The 18,008-nt window shown below is 53.5% G+C and overlaps 1 protein-coding gene across 3 annotated transcripts in view; it reads right to left on the minus strand.

Moving 5' to 3' along the window:
• The window catches only part of BUD13 (BUD13 homolog), a 308,262-nt gene that overhangs the window by 242,106 nt on the left and 48,148 nt on the right, over positions 1-18,008 (minus strand). For 2 of the 3 annotated variants that reach the window (XR_006585963.1, XR_002145297.3), the window contains exon 10: positions 4,772-4,842. The gene's annotated coding sequence lies outside the window, so the exon portion shown is untranslated. Of the gene's footprint in view, positions 1-1,622; positions 4,843-18,008 lie in introns of all 3 variants that reach the window. The other variant, XR_006585962.1, reaches the window with a different exon arrangement.

Below are 18,008 nucleotides of genomic sequence, written 5' to 3' on the forward strand. Positions count from 1 at the left end.
CTTTCTTTCACAGCCCAGACGAGATTAGGAGACACCCTTCTGTCTTCCTGACTCTAAGGCCCCAGTTCCTTCAACCATCCCTTGGAAGGCCTAAGCTCCTCTCTCAGCCTCCAGACACACTCTCGTTGGGTCCTGTCCTTCAGCGCTCAGCACAAACACGTGTTCTCATCATGTGGCAGACACAGTGTGAAGCTCATTCCATGCGCTGTCTCATTTATTCCCGACAACAGCCCCAGGAGGTAGATGCGATTATTGTGCCCATTTGGCAGATGAGGAAACTGGGAAGAGAAGGAACATGGCAAGAGCTACACAGTCTCTGACCCTCCCTGCTGCCTAATGGCCCCCGAAGGAGAGCAGTCATCTTACCCAGCAGCTCTGGCAGAGAGACAAGGGCACTGGGCTTTGCAGCCCACTCTCCCACGTATTACTGTGCCACCCGGGCCAGCCATCTCTCTGGGTCACCTGGTCTGTAACATGGGGATCCACCTGCTAGGCTTTTATGGAGATGAGAACAGATTTAGAGATGTGCCCCGAGGCCTGAGATTCTGCGTTAGCCTCCACTGTCCCCACCAGGAGACCCAGTGCCACCAGCCTCCCGGGAGCTGCAGCAGTGGGGGGATTCAGGCCACTCCTATATCGCTGGGGCCTTCTCCAGGATGGAACCAGGTTCAAGTCTCCAGGTCTCCACCCAGGCTGGAGTTGCTCTCTAAAATGATTTGTCAAGTGACAAGCAAAAATATATTACCAATTTAAGAGTGTGATTTGCCTGCAACTTTTTAATCCTCGGGCTGTTGTTGAATAGATTAAAGTGTCTGCTTTGATCCATGCATTTAGATGGAAACATAAATATAGCCATCACTTCCTCTCTCAGCCGCCAGGACGGTGTCACGATGCATCACGCTGGCTTCCGACCCAGCCAGGCTAATGCATGAGAAGGACCTTTTTGCCATTCAAATCCCTCTTGTTCTGCTCTGGCCCATGCCACCTAACCTGACCACGGCTCACGCTGGGCAACAGTCACTCGGGAAAGGGTGGAGCGGTGGACCCTAGTCGCTCAGTGCCACGAACCTCCCCCAGCTCGGCAGAGCCCTGCAAGAATAAATCTCTGGAGAAATAGATTTTGAAGAGGAATTTGGTACATAGATCTTCTGTCAGCGGAGCAGACTCCGGCTCAGCTGTTTTTCAGGCTCGCTGCTTATCCAGAAATACATCTATTTTTACATGGATCTCTAGCGAGATTTCCTCTTCCTTCTCAGGGTGGGAGTTGGTGGAGGGAGCCAGAGGGCAGGGAGTGGCCGTAGCCTGGGGATGGGGGCGGTGCACAGCGGGACAGAGTAGACCCAGGGGCTGGCCCAGGGAGGCCACAGCTCAGGCAGAGAACAACAGTGCCCGTGCCGAGCCCTGGGCTCCTCAGGCCTTCCTCCATCCCCAGGCATCCAGTCCTGGTCCTCTCCAAGTCTCTGTCACTGCACTGGCCCCTCGGTGCCCCTCTGCCCACCAGCTTCATGATCCCCCAAGGCTAAAGCCCCCCACCATGTCCACGTGTTTGTACAACCTGACCGCAGGGACACACACACGTCGAGGGCCCCCACCGAGCCCCCACAGAGATGGGCTGCGCTCACCTGTGGATGCAGCTTTATTCTGGGCCTGCCTGTCGATGCCAGACGGCTTCCGGCGGCTCTGAGCAGCCCGGCAGACCAGCCGGCAAAATGGCTGGCGGGGTCTTGGGGCAGTGCGCTGTGGCAGGCAATTAGGCCTCAGACAAAGGCCTGTGAAATGTCAGAAGTAGCAGGGAGGCTGGACTCACAAGAACACTGGGCACGTGGAAGGCCATGTAGTTGACCACACACCGATGGAGCCAGAGCCCTGGAAACAGTGCTCTCCTGCTCCCAAAGGGCCTTTTGCCCTTTGAGAGACATCTTTGTGCCTCCTCTTCCCAAACCTCCTTGAGTAAATTAACTCCTTTCAGCCAGGACCTTTTGTGCTGCAAAGCCCCGGGCCCCCCATGATAAGCAGGAGATAGCAAATAGGTGTGGGATAGGAAGAACCTGTGGCTACATCTGCTGCTCTGCCTGGTCCTGTCCTCTGTCCCCTCCCGCAGACCCAGCATCCACCCCCGAAGGCTTCTGTTCTAAGAGGGCCATGGGCCCCTGCCCCGCCAGTCCTAGCAGGTACCAGGCCCTGGCCTCCCCTCTGTCCTGCGTGCAGACCCCCAGCACACAGTGGGGCCAGTGGGCCCCAGGTGAGCTCTGCCCTACCCACACGTGTTGATGGACCCACCTGTGGCCTCTCCTCCTGAAAGCTTCCAGTTCCATTCTCACCCTCATGAGCCCCTGCCACCTGGGAGCCCTTGCTCCCGAATCATATTCCTCCCCCTCCTCCCAGCAGTACCAGTCTCCTCCCCTGCTCTGTTTCCAAGCACGCTGGCCTTTCCCATCCCTCCCCGCATACCGACACACAGCACCTGTGGGCCCTACTGAGCCCATTGTGTGTTCCCGCTCCCTCCCACCACGCTGCCCTGTCTCTCCTCAGCCTCCTCACTTGGAAACGCAGGTCCCCATCACCCGTGGCCATGCCATCACCCCCTGGTGGCTTCTGTCCCACTCCGGCACCAGACCTCTGTCCTTCCTGACCCTGCCCACAGGTGTTGCCTGGCCTCACAAATGGGACCTCTCCTCGCTCCCCTCCTTCCTTTCCAGTTGCCTGGTTGTGCTTGCTCTTCACTCTCTCTAGCTCTTCTTCCTCCTCCCACCTCTTCTTTGGTCAGCCGCGGACGTTCTAGCCCAATTTCCTTTCTGCCCTACCTCCCCTGTTCACAGCGATCCACACCCCACTCCCCATCCCCGCCCCAAGCCTTCAACCACTGCTTCCACGTGAATAGCTCACAGGTTAGTACGACCAGATCTGACTTTTCTGTTGAGGGTTCCCAACCACTCAGAAGTCAGTTTCGGGCTGGTGAGAATTCTGCCATCACCCGTTAGTCATCCTGCCCGAAACAAGTGCTTCATCTGCCCTCCACAACCAGCACCTCCTCCGAGAGTGACCGGTGAGTCACCATCTTTCTCTTGTTTCCGAGGCTGGATCCAAGATTAATCCTCCCCTCTCCTTAACCACACCCTCAAAGCCACACACATGCAACCAGTCATCAAGTATCCGGTCACTGCCCTTGAAATGACTTGGCACCTGCCCAACCTTTTGGTGCTCGTATCTCAAGTTCTTGCCCTCGTTTCCGCTCACCAGGACTGTTGTAGGAACCACCTAAGCTATCTGGTCCTGTATAGTAGGCAGAAGAATGCCTCTCCCCCAGAATATCCCTGCCCTAATCCCTGGAGCCTGGGAATATGTTGAACATGGGACTGCAGATGTTGAAAATTAAAGATATGGACCTTAAGATAGAGTATCTTGGATTACCCAGGTGACTCCCATCTGATCGAATGAGCCCTTAGAAGCAGAGAACTTTCTCTAGCTGAGGTCAGAGAGATGCAGAGAAAATCGTGGGAGAGGTGCAGCAGAAAGGGAGGTCAGAGAGCTTCCAAGAGCAAAAAAGGATTTCCTACACTGTCACCGGCCCTGAGATAGGGGCCTGTGTGCAAGAACTGGGGAGCAGCCCCTAGGAGAAAAGGGCAGCCCCAGTTTACAGCCAGCAATGGAACGGGGGTCTCGGTCCTACAACCACAAGGAATAGCATTCTGCCAACCACCTGAATGAGCCTGGAAGTGGATCCTTCCCACAGCCTCCCCAGAGGAGTCCAACCAGCCAACATCTTGATTTCAGTCTTGTATAAACCCAGAGCAGAGAAAATCGTCAAATCAACCTGCATTTCTGGCCTGCAGAACTGTGAGATAATAAATCTGTGTTCTTTTAAGCCACTAATTTTGTGGTAATCTGTTACAGTAGCGATGGAAACTAACACAGCCCACCATTGTCCACCTAGCAAATCACTGCTGTAAGATCATCCCTGCACCCCCACACCTTTCAGAACCCCCAACCAGACAGCACGTATGTCCCAAACCTTCAGCATGACATCTGAAAGAGCCTCCAACTTACCATTATAGCTCGTATCCCACAGAAAGCCCCCCACTTACAACACAGTGGCCACCTTCACGTCCTCCAAAAGTGCTCTGAGCATTCCCACCTCTGGGTCTTTACTCACACTATGTCCTCATCTGGAATTGTCTCTCCTGTTCCCTCCTTCTGCCCACCTGAACCTGAGCTCTCCCCCTCCACGAAGACTCCCTGAACCTCCAGCCTGAGAAGCCTCGCTGCCCTGCTCTCTCTTCCTCACCCGCTGGGGGCTCAGTATATGCTCTCCATGTTAGGTTCTGTCCCTCGTCGACAACCTTCCCAAGTGATGGCAAGACCCACATCTATCATTTCCCTTCTATCTCCCACTGTGTCCAGCACAGTTCAGGGTACACAGTAGGGGTCAACAGAAACCTGCTGAGTTACAGATGAAATGAAAGTGTCGCCAGGCACTGTCCTATCGAGCACTGGATCCCAGATGTGAGGAACAGAGGGAACGTCCAGCCTGGACCTGGCTGCCAGGGACCAGGAGAGAGGGCATATGGTGAGGTGGTGAGAGGGCAAGAACAATTCCAAACCACACAGAGTCCTGAGATGGCCCAGAACCAGGGGGGGCAGGCAGGGCGGGCCACTCTCAAGCCAGGCCAGAAATGATCATGTGTCAGGAGCAGGTGAGCCAAAAGGGCAGCTGGGCTCAGGATTCAGGGCAGATCAGCCGGGACCTGCAAACCAGTCATTACCTACCTACCTGGCAGTGTGATGGGACTGCATGGGCTGTCACCAAGTGCCAATCAGACATCCAGGAAGGCTCCGGAGAGGCTGAAAAGAGAGGAGAAAGAGAAAAGAGAAAAAGATTAAGAGGGCAAGGAGAGGAAGGGCTGGCGAGGGAAGGGGGAGAGAAAACAGGGAAAGGATGGGAGGAGGAGAGAGACAAGTGGTAGGAGAGGTGGGCATTTGTCCCTCAGTGGCTCTTGGAGAAATACCACGATCCCCAGAATATCCCTAGCCCGCTAGGGTTAAGGTGAGGTAAGGAGATGGAAACACCCAACCCTCCCCCCCACCTTGGCCACCACAACTAAGAAATTATGTAGAGTAATTAATCAAAAGCTAATGAGAAATGTGTTTTCTCTCCCGGCCTAGCCCCACATCATATTCTTATTAGCTGAGGTTATTACAATAGTAATCATGCGTGCTCCAGGCGCAAATTGGGTTTTTTGCTCCACTGCCACCAATTTAGAAAACCATTAATGGCAAGATAAAGCCCCCATGGCTCACACCAGGCCAAGCCTGGGGAACCCGCTGCCGGTTCCCTGCTCCCACTGTCCAGAGAGGGGCCTCCCCAGGGCGGCCCCAGGGATCCAGAGGTCTAACCCCTGGAAGGAGCCAAACACTGGAGGGGAGATGGCAGGAGCACCTGGCCTGAGGCGGGGAGACACTGGATTTCACACACACACACACACACACACACACACACACACACACACCCTGCAGTGTAATCACTAGGGCAGAGATGGCCCTCCAGAAATGAAGCATAAAGCTGAGTTTGCCCCTGGGGTCCAAGTCCATCCCAGTTTTCTCTGGAGCCCTTTGCCCCTCAGAACCTATTCTCCAGAAAGGGTTGGCTATATCTGTGGTCCCCAGACACAGGCACACAGTCAGGTGCTGCCCCTTGATGAAGGTTCCCCTGCAAAAAGGAGGGTAATATAGTTTTTCATAAAACTAAGTGGACTGAGTTTAATTCTGAAGTTGTCCTTCCTATTTCGTTTGTGGTTTCACATATATACGTGTGAGCGTGCAATACGCACAGGGTATCTATAAAACCTTGCTCAGCACTTACTCGGGACTCTTTCCATTGCGAAGGAGGGATTTAAAATGACATTGCAAAACTGGAGATGCACTGGCTCGTGTTAACTAGGAAGAGCGGGGATAAAACCAGAAGGTCAGATGGCACTGTGGGGTCTCTCTTTCTTCATCTCTCTTTGCATTGCCCTTTTCTCCCTTACCAAATCTGAGCTTCCTCCCTGGGTTGAGGTCATAGGAGGAATGACCTCTGGGTTTGTGTTATCCTCGCGTAGGATCTCAGAGGAAGAGATCTTCATGCTCCCCCTGCCCCGACATGTGAAATCCAGGTCCGGACTCTGTGACTGTCCCACTGTGGGCCAGATACGTATATATTCTAAGGGCAATCACTGTGGCCAGCGATGGCCAGGCCTGAGTCATGGGATTACTCCTGAGGGCCAGTTAATAGTACTATCCTGTTGCCTCACAGAACAGGGGAATAGCCGATACCCTAAAGGAAGTAGGGATACAGTAACTGAAAAAGTTGGGCAAGGGGTGCTATGCAGACAGAGAAAACAGACATGTGCTACACCTGGTCCTCCACCCGCACTGCAGAAGTTTTTCTGACAGTCTCGGGAACTACAGAGTCAAATACTGAGCCACCAGAAAATGTCAAAAGACCACTTTGGCCCTGTCAATCACAGAAGAGAGTTCCATTACGTTAACCATAGTGGCAAGGTGCTAATGTAGGCTCTTAGCAACCTGACTCGTAAAGAGACCACTTTAAGAATATCAGAAAGCCTATCTGTGACATAGGACATATTGGCAACTCCTCCAGCCCACTTCAGGTATTCTGCACTGAAAACCAAGGTGTAAGTCTAGAAAGTTCTCACAGCCACAGAGCTATGAGTGTAAAGTCAGCAGGCAGTGGGGGGCTTGGGTGGCTCAGTCGACTCTTGATTTCAGCTCAGGTCATGATCTCATGGTTTGACGGATCAAGAGTTCAAGCCCCGTGTCAGGTTCTATGCTGACAGCACAGAGCCTGCTTGGGATTCTCTCTCTGCCTCCTGCTGCACATGCATGCATGCTCTCACGCTCGCTTGCTCTTTCATAAAAAAACTTGTCTCTTAAAAGACAAGTCAGCAGGCAGCAATTTCTCTACAGAAGGAACTCTGCAGGGCCCAAAGATCTCATGGAAACCCAGTCAGCTCAGCTTAAACACACTTCCAGGATGTCTGGCTCCTAGGCAAAATGGTTTTCCCTGAGCCCCACACTCAGCATACCTATGGATTGTCCAATTAGTTGATCAGAAGTATGATCACGACATACTCTGGTTTGTTTGGTTATTTTTATCATTTATTATTTAGCTCTTTGAACCTGTTGTCCCCAGAAGTCCCTCATAATAATAAACTGCCCTAAAACAGACCCAACTTTGAAGTAGAAACACTTCTTACTGGCTGTTTGGCTTGAAGCAAAATTCTTTGGCCTGTCTGATACCTAGTTTCTTCATCTGTAAAATGCACCTTCAGAAATGGTCCTTGAGCACCCAGACAGCCCCGAGACATTCTGGCACCTTTTGCTAAACTGTGTGGGGCACTTACTCAGTGTCAGGCAATGTGTGATGTGCTGAGCATGAAGACAGGACTTCATTCTGGGCAGGGAGAATGCTGGGAGAGGAGATACATGTCCTCCATGTGTGATTCAAAGGAGAAGGACGCACACAACATGAGACAGGGTGACTCAAGGGCTATGGGCATTTAAGAGGATGGGGTGGGAGGTCAGATCAGGTAGAGGAGAAGATGTCTACTCTGATCTGGAAGAACCGATGACATGCAGTGAGGAAGGCAGAGCATTTTCTGCAGAAGGGATGGTCCGAGCAGAGGTGTGGAAACAAGAATACCAAGAGTGGGTAGGCTCCCTCCTCTGGATCTGGAGAAGGCCCCGCTGGAAGGGTCCTCCCTTCTAGACCATCTGCTTCTTCTTCTACAGCAGCCCAACCCTCTCCACTGTGCAGTCATGGGTGACAGTGCCTAGACACTGCCAAGGGGTGGCAAGGGAGAGGGGTTACCTCGGGACCTGTCCCTGGAGAATCTGTGACACCCTCAGCAGGACCATCCATGGTCTGCCTCACCACCTGCACTTCCCTTTATCTGCCTCTCCAGCTTGGCCAAGGTTCAGTGCTGCTAATTAGCAGCAATCAGCTCAGCTCTCCCAGCCCCACCCCTGCCAGATGCCGAGGCTTCCTTTCCCTCCTGCAGGGAAGGCACAGCAGGTGGCAGAGGCAGGGGGCAGAAAGAAGGAAGGAGCAGCTCTGGGGGGATGACTGAGGCAGATAATAGGGAGGGAATGGAGGGGTTTGGGAACTAAACATTGAGTCATTAGGCTGGACAAGCTGAAGGTCTCCCTAGCTCCTCCTCCAACTGAGCCTCCTTTGTAGTACAAAGCCCTTTCCCACAGTGTCTCATTAGTTTAGTCTCCAAACAACCCTGGAAGACAGGTATTATTTTTTGTAATGTCTTTGTTCTTCAGTCCACTCTGAGGTCCCCAAGGGAAGGGATCATGTCAACCTCATCACTGCTGTGCATCCCAGCGCCCAGCATGGAATTGGCATCTAATAAATAATTGCTGGATGGAAGGATGGATGGGATAATGGATGGACACACATACAGATGGATGAATGGATGATAAATCATCCGTTTTATGAATAAAGAAACTGAGGAACAGAGAGGGAAAACGTGACTTACCCAAGACCAATCTGACTGCTAGCAGCCAATCAGCACCAAGCCCCCAGTGCACTGGCCTCCTCAGCCAGCGCGCTTCCCAACACTCCAAAGTGCTCTCTCTTCATTGGTTTCTTGAACATACTCAGCCAAGAAAGGCCACCCTTCTGAAGCTCTGATTCCAATCCTTCCTCTCGCAGTTTGTCACAAGCCAAGCTACTGCCAACTCAGCTCCACAAAGAGCAGGATCCCCCAAAGCCCACTGACCATGGACTAGAGACAGGGAGCCTCTCTCTGGTCATGGTTCTGGAAAAACCTGACTGAAGCAACTAGTGGGGGAAAGGTAGACAGGGGCATCCAGAGCATGAGCCCCTGCAGAGGAACCGAGAACCCATGGTGTAAGGTGCACAGTGCAGGGCTGGGAGTCACAGAGACCATTAAAATCCCACCTCCCATCCTTCCGCAAGCATCTGCTCCCCCACTGTGATGCCCTCCCTCCTCTCAATCTCAATGAACATGACTTCTAAGCTCTCCAAGCCTGTCTCCTGGGCAATACCTATCACACATATGACTCTGAAAGTTGAACCACTGATAAGGTGAAGCCCCACCCTGTCACAGTCCCCTGCCTCTACCTACACTCCCTGCCTCCTCTCCCCTCAGGAACCCCCAAGCCCCAGCGTCAACAAACACTCCTCTCTAGCCCCTCCACACCCCAATCTAGAGGTCTTCTCACTGCGGCCTCATCTCTCCACCTCAGACCTCACCTGCTGTCCTAAGGATCTGCCACCTGCCTTCGCACTGGCTCCATCCCTACTTCTGCTCCAAGGTCAAATCAAGGCCCTTTATCCTTCAGCTCCTGTGCTTCGCTTCAGAGCCTACTTGCCTTCTAGTTCCAGGGTCACTTCTTAGTCTCCAGGTAAAAGTTCTCCCCACAGGGAGTTCTGTCCCTTCCCAGGAGGCCACCCTCAGACTTCCCTCATAGACCCTGGGGAGGCCATTTGGTTCCCATGGTACCTGCTGACCCCTACACGCCTCTGGCTTCCTAAAACTCCCAGACCAGACAGGGGTCCTTCACCTCAGGTCCAGGAACCTTAAAAAGGTCCTCAGTACACTTTTGGGTCAGTAGGAACACATGCTCATTTTCTAGGAAAAGTGTCCTCAGCTAGAGAATTCCCTGACCCAGAAAACTCAAGATTCACTGCCTGGAAGTCCCATTTCCCCTTCTACCCTACGCATGACAGATAGCTCAGGGTCAGTGCTTTGTAACTCGGTGTGAACTTTGCCCTTTCAAAACCCACTCGATAACATTCCTCCTGCCTGGTCTGACACCTACATGAACTTCAGGGACATTGGGCTTTGACACTGAAAGCACATCAACACCACAGACTTTGGGCTCCTCCCCCTGGCCCTGGCCCCCTTGTGCCACCAGGGGCTGAATGTGCAAGCCTCAGGCAGCCACCACCCTAGCCCCCTCCAAAACAGAGCCTTCTGGTGTGAGGCCTGCAAGGCTCCGGGGGTCTCCATGATGAAGACAGGATATACACACGGTGGGTGCTACATGAGAGGTTAGTGGGTGCTTCATGACAGCACGTGGAACTAGAACCTTGGCAAAAGTAAGAATCCCATAGAATCTTGGAGTTAACATCTTAAGAGATCCTAAGAGGCCATTTGATGCAAACAGTCATTCAAAAAACTACTTCAGTAGCACCTTTGCCATACTCAACACTGGAGATGGACAGATGGACACAGCCCACTGAGATGATATTTGTGCAATTCCCATTTTTTTGGAAGAGGTGACTGGAGCCAGAGGGGTTCATGGCTCATCTAAGACCGAACAGTTGGCAAGTAGAGGAGAAAAACTAGGTAAGACCCAAGCACCCTGTCTTCTCGGGTTGGGTCCAGAGTTCATGACACATGCCCCTGTCCCGTAGCCCCAAATGTGGCTGCACAGGCCAGCCTCTGTGCCCCGCTGGAGAAGTGGCAAGTGGCTGGCAGGGCGGCCTGAGTGTGGGCAGACACTGGAGTTACCAGGTCTCTGTTTTTCCGGAGGCACACAGAGGGTTCCTGGTGGAGGAGGGTAGGAGAGAAGCCGGGAAGCCACAGCCTGTGCATGCAAATGAGGCGGCTGCACAATTAATCATCATCAAACAGTTTCATTAAGAGATGGAGGTTTGTGGCTGTTTGTCTTGGGGGAAAAAAAATACTGAAACAGCAGGAAGGAGAAGGGAGAAGGGAGGCTTGGACTGTTTATGCCCAACTCAGAAACTAATGATTCTGCCCACTAGGGGAGGCCAAGGGTCTGGGGACGGTGAACAGATCTGCTAGGAGAGGAGGCTGATGGGCTCCCTGGAAGTAATCATATCCCTCCCGGACAGGGATGGTGCCCCTCCAGCTGTCAGCCCACCAAGAACCACACCAAGCACCTCCACTCAGGCCTCTTCCAGAAGCCAAAGTTTGGGGAAGGGAGGGGGCCACCTCCAGGCTGAGCTCAGGCACCATCCCAGGGCAGTAGGGTAAGGTGGTTACTGGGAATAGATTTCCAGCTTGGGAGCAGGGACTTCCCAGGGGAGAGAACAGATGCCCTATACACACCCTGGACTCAAAGCTCAAAGCCTCTTAAATGGTCTCAAAGCAGTTGTGGGACAGAAAGAAGCAGCCACTTGGAGAATCCGAACCTGGGGCCCTACTGATCCCTAAATCTCCACCTACCCCTTTCCCATGCCCCAACACCTCTTCTGTTACTCAAAAATGGAAAGATAAAGGCAAGGGAACGGGGAGCTCCTCGTCAAGCCTTTTGGGAGCTAATGCCGCAAGGCTGGAGCCTCCCTAGGCACCCAGCTGTGGAGCGTGGCCCCTGGTTGTCCTGGGCCAGGGAGGTCAACCCTCAGAAGAAATCTTACCAGCTCCTCAAGATCTGGCTCTGTTTTCCAGCCACCTTCTTGTCCCTGTATTCAGCCTGTGTTCCATCCACATCAGGGCACTTTCCATTTCCCCAGCAGCCATGGCCTCTCATACTTCCATGCCGTTTCCTCTTTGCGAACGGCCTTCTACTTTCCACGCTGCCTGCCTAGAGAACTCCTCTTTATCTATCAATGCCCACTTCAAATGTCCCCTCCTCTGTAAAGTCTTCCCTGGCTCCCATACTCTACCAGATGAGGTATCTTCTTCCCTGTGCTCTACATAATTTGTGTTGTAATGATCTGTTCACCGGACAGGCCGTGAAACAATAAGGTCCTTGAGGACAAAGACCACATCTTTCTTCACCTTTGTGGCACAAAGACCTCAGCTGCACTTTAAAATTTGTCAACTGAATGAGTTTCATGAACTGGGAAAGATCACAGATACCTCATCTACACACCGACTCAAGGCAAACGTCTAAATCATCCAGCTCAAGTTCATTTTCTTCCTGAGCTTATCCCAAATCCCTGAGATTGGGAAGGGGTGAAGATGGGAGAAGTGCCCTTCACTCAGCATGCAGGGCTCCCAGGATCATGAGCCCGAGGATAAGCAACAGTTCCTGATCGGCAGATACCGTAGGCTGAAGGCCAGGCCACAGTAAAAAGCCTAGTGTGGGGAACCAGAGCTCTCTTCCTAAGCTGAGTGATGCGGTGTGACAAGGGGTGTTGTGTGGGAATGCGCTGGGGCTGCAAGGGATTGCATTGCCTCTACGTCCCCATGGCCACAGGGCCCATCGGAGTGCCCTCTACCTACGAGGAACTTTTCCTACAGCTCCAAAGCACTGCTGGTAACCAGGTGGGACCAAACGGCCACAGCTCTGCCTGCCCACCCAGATTCGTTCCCCCTCTCTTCTGCTCACTCCCGTCCCCTTTCCTCCAAACTTGTTGACTGTTTGTGACTTGAGTCTTCCCTGTGATGGCCAGAAGGGAGAGGATCCATTTTAAATTAACAAGGTTATTAGCAGTTAATTACCTGAGGTATCATTGTAATTGAAAAGAAAAAGAGAGAAAAGAGGTTCATAAACATTCCAGCTGCCCGTTCTCCCTCCTCACTGTCACTATGGCTGGGGTGAGGGGGACAACCACAATGTCCCCTATGCCGGGTGTACAGACCATTGACTTTTCTTGCTCACAGTATCCCTCCGTGCGTGCCCACCTGTTTTCACTGGGATATCTGGCAGGGGAAACCAGACTCAAGGAGAGTAGACTGTCTACCTGACCTACACCTCACCGACGATTCTGAGAAACGCTCAGCCATAGCCATAAAGATGCAGAGAGATTTATTTTACATTGGGGGTGTTCAGGAAGGAGGCACAAACCTGATGCCTGGAGTCGATATTTTTAGTGATTTTTATCTCAGATTGTCCTCAGTGATTCTGCAATTAAGCACGGCTGGCATACATCGGCATTATCGATTTTTAGTCCCAAATTCACTGCCACCAGAGACACCACTATGTCAGGGATCAGCTCCTTTTCCTTCCTCCCCACCTCCACCAGCCCCTGCCAGGGCTAAAGGCTTCCCGGAGCAGTAGGGGCATAAAGAGGACACAGAAGGCAAAGCCTCCTCCCTCATGCTGACGTCAGCACCTACTCACTAGATCCTCAGGCGAAGACCCCATACCCTGCAGTTCTTATCAGAGAGACCATCTCCTGCAGAAAACTCACCAGAAGCCATCCCATCGCTCAGGCCTCATAGAAGGAGCCCCAGACCACAGACTCCATGAAGTCTCCGCCTATGGGAGACCCCTAATCTCACCAAATTGTTCCCAGTTTAGGGTAAACCAGTAGAAGGAGCCAACCTGTGAGCTAAAAGTCCCTCTTGACCTCCAAAAGATCTCCCCCAGGCACAAGCAGCAAGCGCCAGGGGCTCTCCTCACTGGCCAGGGCATTGGCAGAGGCACCGTGGATTCTGATATGGAGAACGTGGTGTGGGCACTAACGGGATAGAGGGGTGAGCTTGAGCGAAAGATACCCTCCCAACTGCTTCAAGCCTGTGCTGCCCTGAGACAGCCTGGGACTCCTGACACACCCCAGGCCACCCTCCCTGTCCCCCTTCCCTTCCCTCAGCAAAGCTCCAGCTCCCCTGCCCTAGGCTAAGCCCTCTCCCCTCTGGACCCGACTTTCCCGAGCAGAATTCAGCCCCCTGAGTAGTAGCCAGAGTGGTCAGAAGCAGACCCCTGACCCCCCACCCAACCTTCTGGAGGCAACAACAAAGAGCAAAGTGGGGAACAACAGAGCACACACAAAACCCATACATGATCACATATGTGTGCAAGTATGATTATATGAAGTATGATATACTTCACATATGATATGCACATATGCACACAGAAAAGTGCATCTATCATTAAATGTTTTAATTGAGCATTTACTATGTGACAGGTAAGTAACAGTATTAGCCACATTTTATGAAGAGAGAAACTGAGGTTCAGAGACCCTAAGTAATATGTCCAAGATCACACAGCTATGATATGATGGAGAAGAATATGAACCTAGGCAGTCTGTCTGTCTCTAAACTGCCTAAATCCTAAACCTTCCAGTACATGTTTTTCAAAGATTCCACCAAAGTGGGAGTGGGGTGGGGAGGAGATGACTGGGGAGCCAAGATACACTAAAACATTCTTCTCCCCACCCTGAATGGGTAGGACAGCTGCTGCCCAACCCTGGACCAGAGTCACTCCTCCTCTCTTCTGCACCCCCAGGTGGGAGCAGGGCGTCCGAGTGCTTGGTGGGGTGAAGCCAGCCCACCAGCACAGACTCCCTCATCCAGTGCTCCCTGCCCTCTCTGCCCTTCCATCCATGCTCAGAGTAGAGGGACATAGCTAGGGCAGGGGAGGGAAAGGCCCCCACCCATCTAGTTCACATTTCCCCACCTGCAGAGCTGCTCCCATCCCCCTTCCCGCTGAGTCTGCACTGTTCAAAGTCACCTTGCAAGTGTCTCCCATGCCCGGGAAGGCAGCCAGGGGAAGAGAAGCAGATGGGCGGCTGACATGGGCAGCATATCTACAGCTAGCACGAGGGAGGGGTAGGGGAGGCTGACGCTAACCTGGAGCCTGGCGCCTGGGGCTATGGCCAGGGCTGAGGGAAGGGCCAGGGGTGAGCCCAGAACCCTCAGACTGTCCCTGGAAGTGGGTATATGTGGACCAGTCTGCGGGTCTGGTGGGCTGCGGATAGAGCACCTGACACCTGAAGAGGGGTGTGATCTGACACCTGCAGCCACTTGAGAGCCACAACGTTCCCAGGAACCAGAGCTTCATTCCAAAAGAAGCCTAACCAGTCATAACCCCTTTCCTTCCTTTCCTGGGAACCGAGAAAACAACTAAAACAACTAGCAGGGGGAAGGAAGGAGGCCAGAGACCACTGACCCACCTCTCCCCACCCTATGCATCCCGGCCCCTGGGATTTGCCTCCTCTGGTTCTCTGCAGGGGTGCAGCAGGACCCAAGAGAGCTGCCCTCAGGTCTCTTCCTGCCACCTAATGACTGGGGAAAATCAGTTCACTTCTCTAAATGAAACGCATAAGACATAGTTGGCACTCAACAGATGTTAGTTTCCTCTCCCTTCCCCTTCCCGCCACTTCCCACTGGAGGGAAGCCCAGGTGTCTTGCAGAGGCTGGGGGCAAAGAACCTCTCTCCCTTCCTGGTGGCAGGGCCCAGAGAGTGGAGGGCAGCAGATCCCCTTCCACTGTTCCCAGCTGGCAGTGGTGGGGAGGAGGGGCACTTTGGGAACTGATGAACTCTATTGGAAATCCTGAAGAACACTGGGCTGTTGATACTAGAGTGTTCTGGGATTTCATGAGTGCTGGGGCCTTACAGGGATTCTATCAGAAAGATACTGGGGCATGATAAGAAAGCAATAGGAGTTGCTGGGGACATACTGGAAAGTTACTGGGAAACTCTGGGGTGTCCCAGGGAGCAAAGGCCACATGGGCATTCCTAGGCACACGGGGATTTCAGAGGGCATCATGCCAACTAAGGACCTTTGGAGATGACTAGGCATTCCCTGTGGGGCATGCATGGGTTCCACTAAGTGCTACAGTCTAGGCTGCCCTTCTCTTGAAAAGGAGCATGGGTGGGTAGGGATGCAGCCTGCCCCAGGGGAGCCGCAGCAGGACTACCCTGCCCTGGAAGAGGGAGTAAGCAACTGTTTGAGCAGCAACCACCAAATTGTGCTTTCCCGGTGTGGTGGCTGCCTCAGGGGAACGTGCAGCCTGGTTTGGAAAATCACCTCTAAAGAGGGGAGCAACTCCCTGCCTGGCATCAGTCCCCTCAAACTCAGGCCCCAGGCCCTACATCTACCCCCAAGGCGAAGGGACATCTGGGGCACAGGGGAGGCAGGACTGAGGCAGTAAGACTCGGTGGGGCTAAGCAGGCACCTTGTCAACAACAAAGGCTCCCAGCATATAATTGGTTCCCACTCTCAGGAAGAGAAATCTGGGGACACACAGGCTGGACCTTTGACTTATGAAAACCTCAGTTTCTTAGCCCTGGATAGCAACAGCTGTTAGGAAATCTGGACTCCTTGGGGAAAAAAATAAAGACTTGGATAACCAACTCCCCTGTTCCCCATCTCCTACCCGCTTTTCTGAGTCCTCCCCATCCTTCAAAGACCGGCTCCCCATCCTAGTCCTCCCCAGCAGCTTTCCCCATGTCCAGCAGGCCCTGCTCCTTTGAATGGCAATAGCTCTTCAGCAGGCCTTGACCTCTGCCTTGATCTGTGGTCTTCTCTGGACATGGAAGGCCTTCTCCCTAAGGCCCATGGTGATGGGGGCAGAGCAGCGGGCCACATCAGCCACCTCACCTTAGGCCTGGCCCCAGCTTCCCCTGCTCCTGCTAAGGGCTCAGGGCTCAGGGCCTGGCAGGAGGCCACTGTGCTCTAGCTAGCAGGTAGGTTTTGTTAAGGAGAATGCATCAGCTGTCGCCCTACCTTAGTGGATGGGGCCCAGGATGGCCCGTGCGCTGAAAAGCACCAGTGGCACTTTTGGGACAGAGGAGCTCAGACACTTCTGCCCCCAGCCTATAGCAACAAAGTCAACCGGAGCCAAAGCAGCTGCTAAGCGTGCCCGATCTGGAGGAAGCTTGCATGCAGGCTGGACATGGAGAAGGCAGGACACTGAGCCCAGGGCCCCGACTTGGTCCCTGTGTGCCCCCCAGAGTCAGGAAAACAAACCCAGAGTAAGCACAAGCCCCCAGGCAGCCTCATGCACCTGACTGCCCCTCACTCTCAGCACTGTAGTGATGCTCCATGTGTCCCTTCACTGGACCTCAGGAATCTGCATGGCTGAACCAGGATAAGCCTCCTCATCCTTGCCCCTGGCCCAGACGGGAGGCAGCGGCTGGTACAGGCCAGCAGAAAGCAGCAGAGAAACTTTGCACTGCACCGGTCCTTCAGGGTGGCCAGCCTGCCTCCCCACCGCCCCACCCCACCCCACCCCACCCCGGCCCTTCCTCATGCTCAGCCAGCTCCCGCCTGGCCACGGGGCGGTGAGGAGGAGCAGGAAAGGGACTGAGCACCAGCGCGGCCAGCCCCGGTGCCGGCCGCCCACTCCTCCACCGATGGCAGCACTGAGCCCCATCATCAGGCACTAATTAAATCCCCCTAATGAGGAAATAAGGATGCAGGAGCCGGCTCCGCCGCGGCCTCCCCGGCCCACCGCCCTCGCCTCTCCATCGGACTTATCGCTCGTCACAGGATGTTTACAATAATTTTTAATTTGTGCAATTATTAATCACTTTTCTATCTGCCTCATTTGCATAATAATTAGTCATCTCACTGTTTGGCATGCCTGTGAATGACAGTGTTTTAAATTGAATTAAGATTTTAATATTCTATTTTCCTGCTTTCTTCCCCCCTCACACGCTAATCAAAGTCAGATTTGGCAGCCAGAGGGAGGGTGGGGAGGAGGCTGGCAGGCACTGGACTTGGCCTGCTCCTCGCTCCTGAGAACTGAGCTGGGAGGAGGGGCAGGTCTGGAGAGGGCAACAGCAACCCACCGGCACCCCAAACCTGGTGCCCGAGGGGTTAACTCAGCCTTGCCTAATGGAGGGAGGCAATGAGTGAGGAGTGGGCAGCGGGCAGTGGGGAGGGCAGGCGTCAGACTGTCTCAGTGGCGCCAGAGAGCAAGAAAAGCACTTTCATTTTCTGTCCAAACAGGCTGCTTTTTGCAAGGGAAGTTGGAAAGCACATTACAGGCCAGTAATTGATCCCTGGTTACTAGTCTAGGTTAACTTTGATGGCTCAAGGTCCCCCAGGTAGAGAAGCAGCCGGAACAGTCCAAAGCCCATTGCCATTCTTTGGACGGACTGAGAAAACAAATCTCTGCAGTTGAGTTGGGCTCCCCTCCCCCCTCTAGAGCCACCAGCTCTCCACACACCAGCAGACCCTCTGCCCAGGCTGGGCACTTCACAGAAGCATGCAAGAGAGGGCGGGGTTCCGGCTGACCAGGGGCAACAGGAGGGGGCACACTGGCCTCTGTCAGGGGCAGGGGTGGGTTCATCTCTCTTACCCTCCAGCCCCCCTCTGACCACCC

This window comes from Felis catus, chromosome D1, assembly GCF_018350175.1.
Source record: "Felis catus isolate Fca126 chromosome D1, F.catus_Fca126_mat1.0, whole genome shotgun sequence".
In the NCBI taxonomy this organism is placed as follows: Eukaryota; Metazoa; Chordata; class Mammalia; order Carnivora; family Felidae; genus Felis; species Felis catus.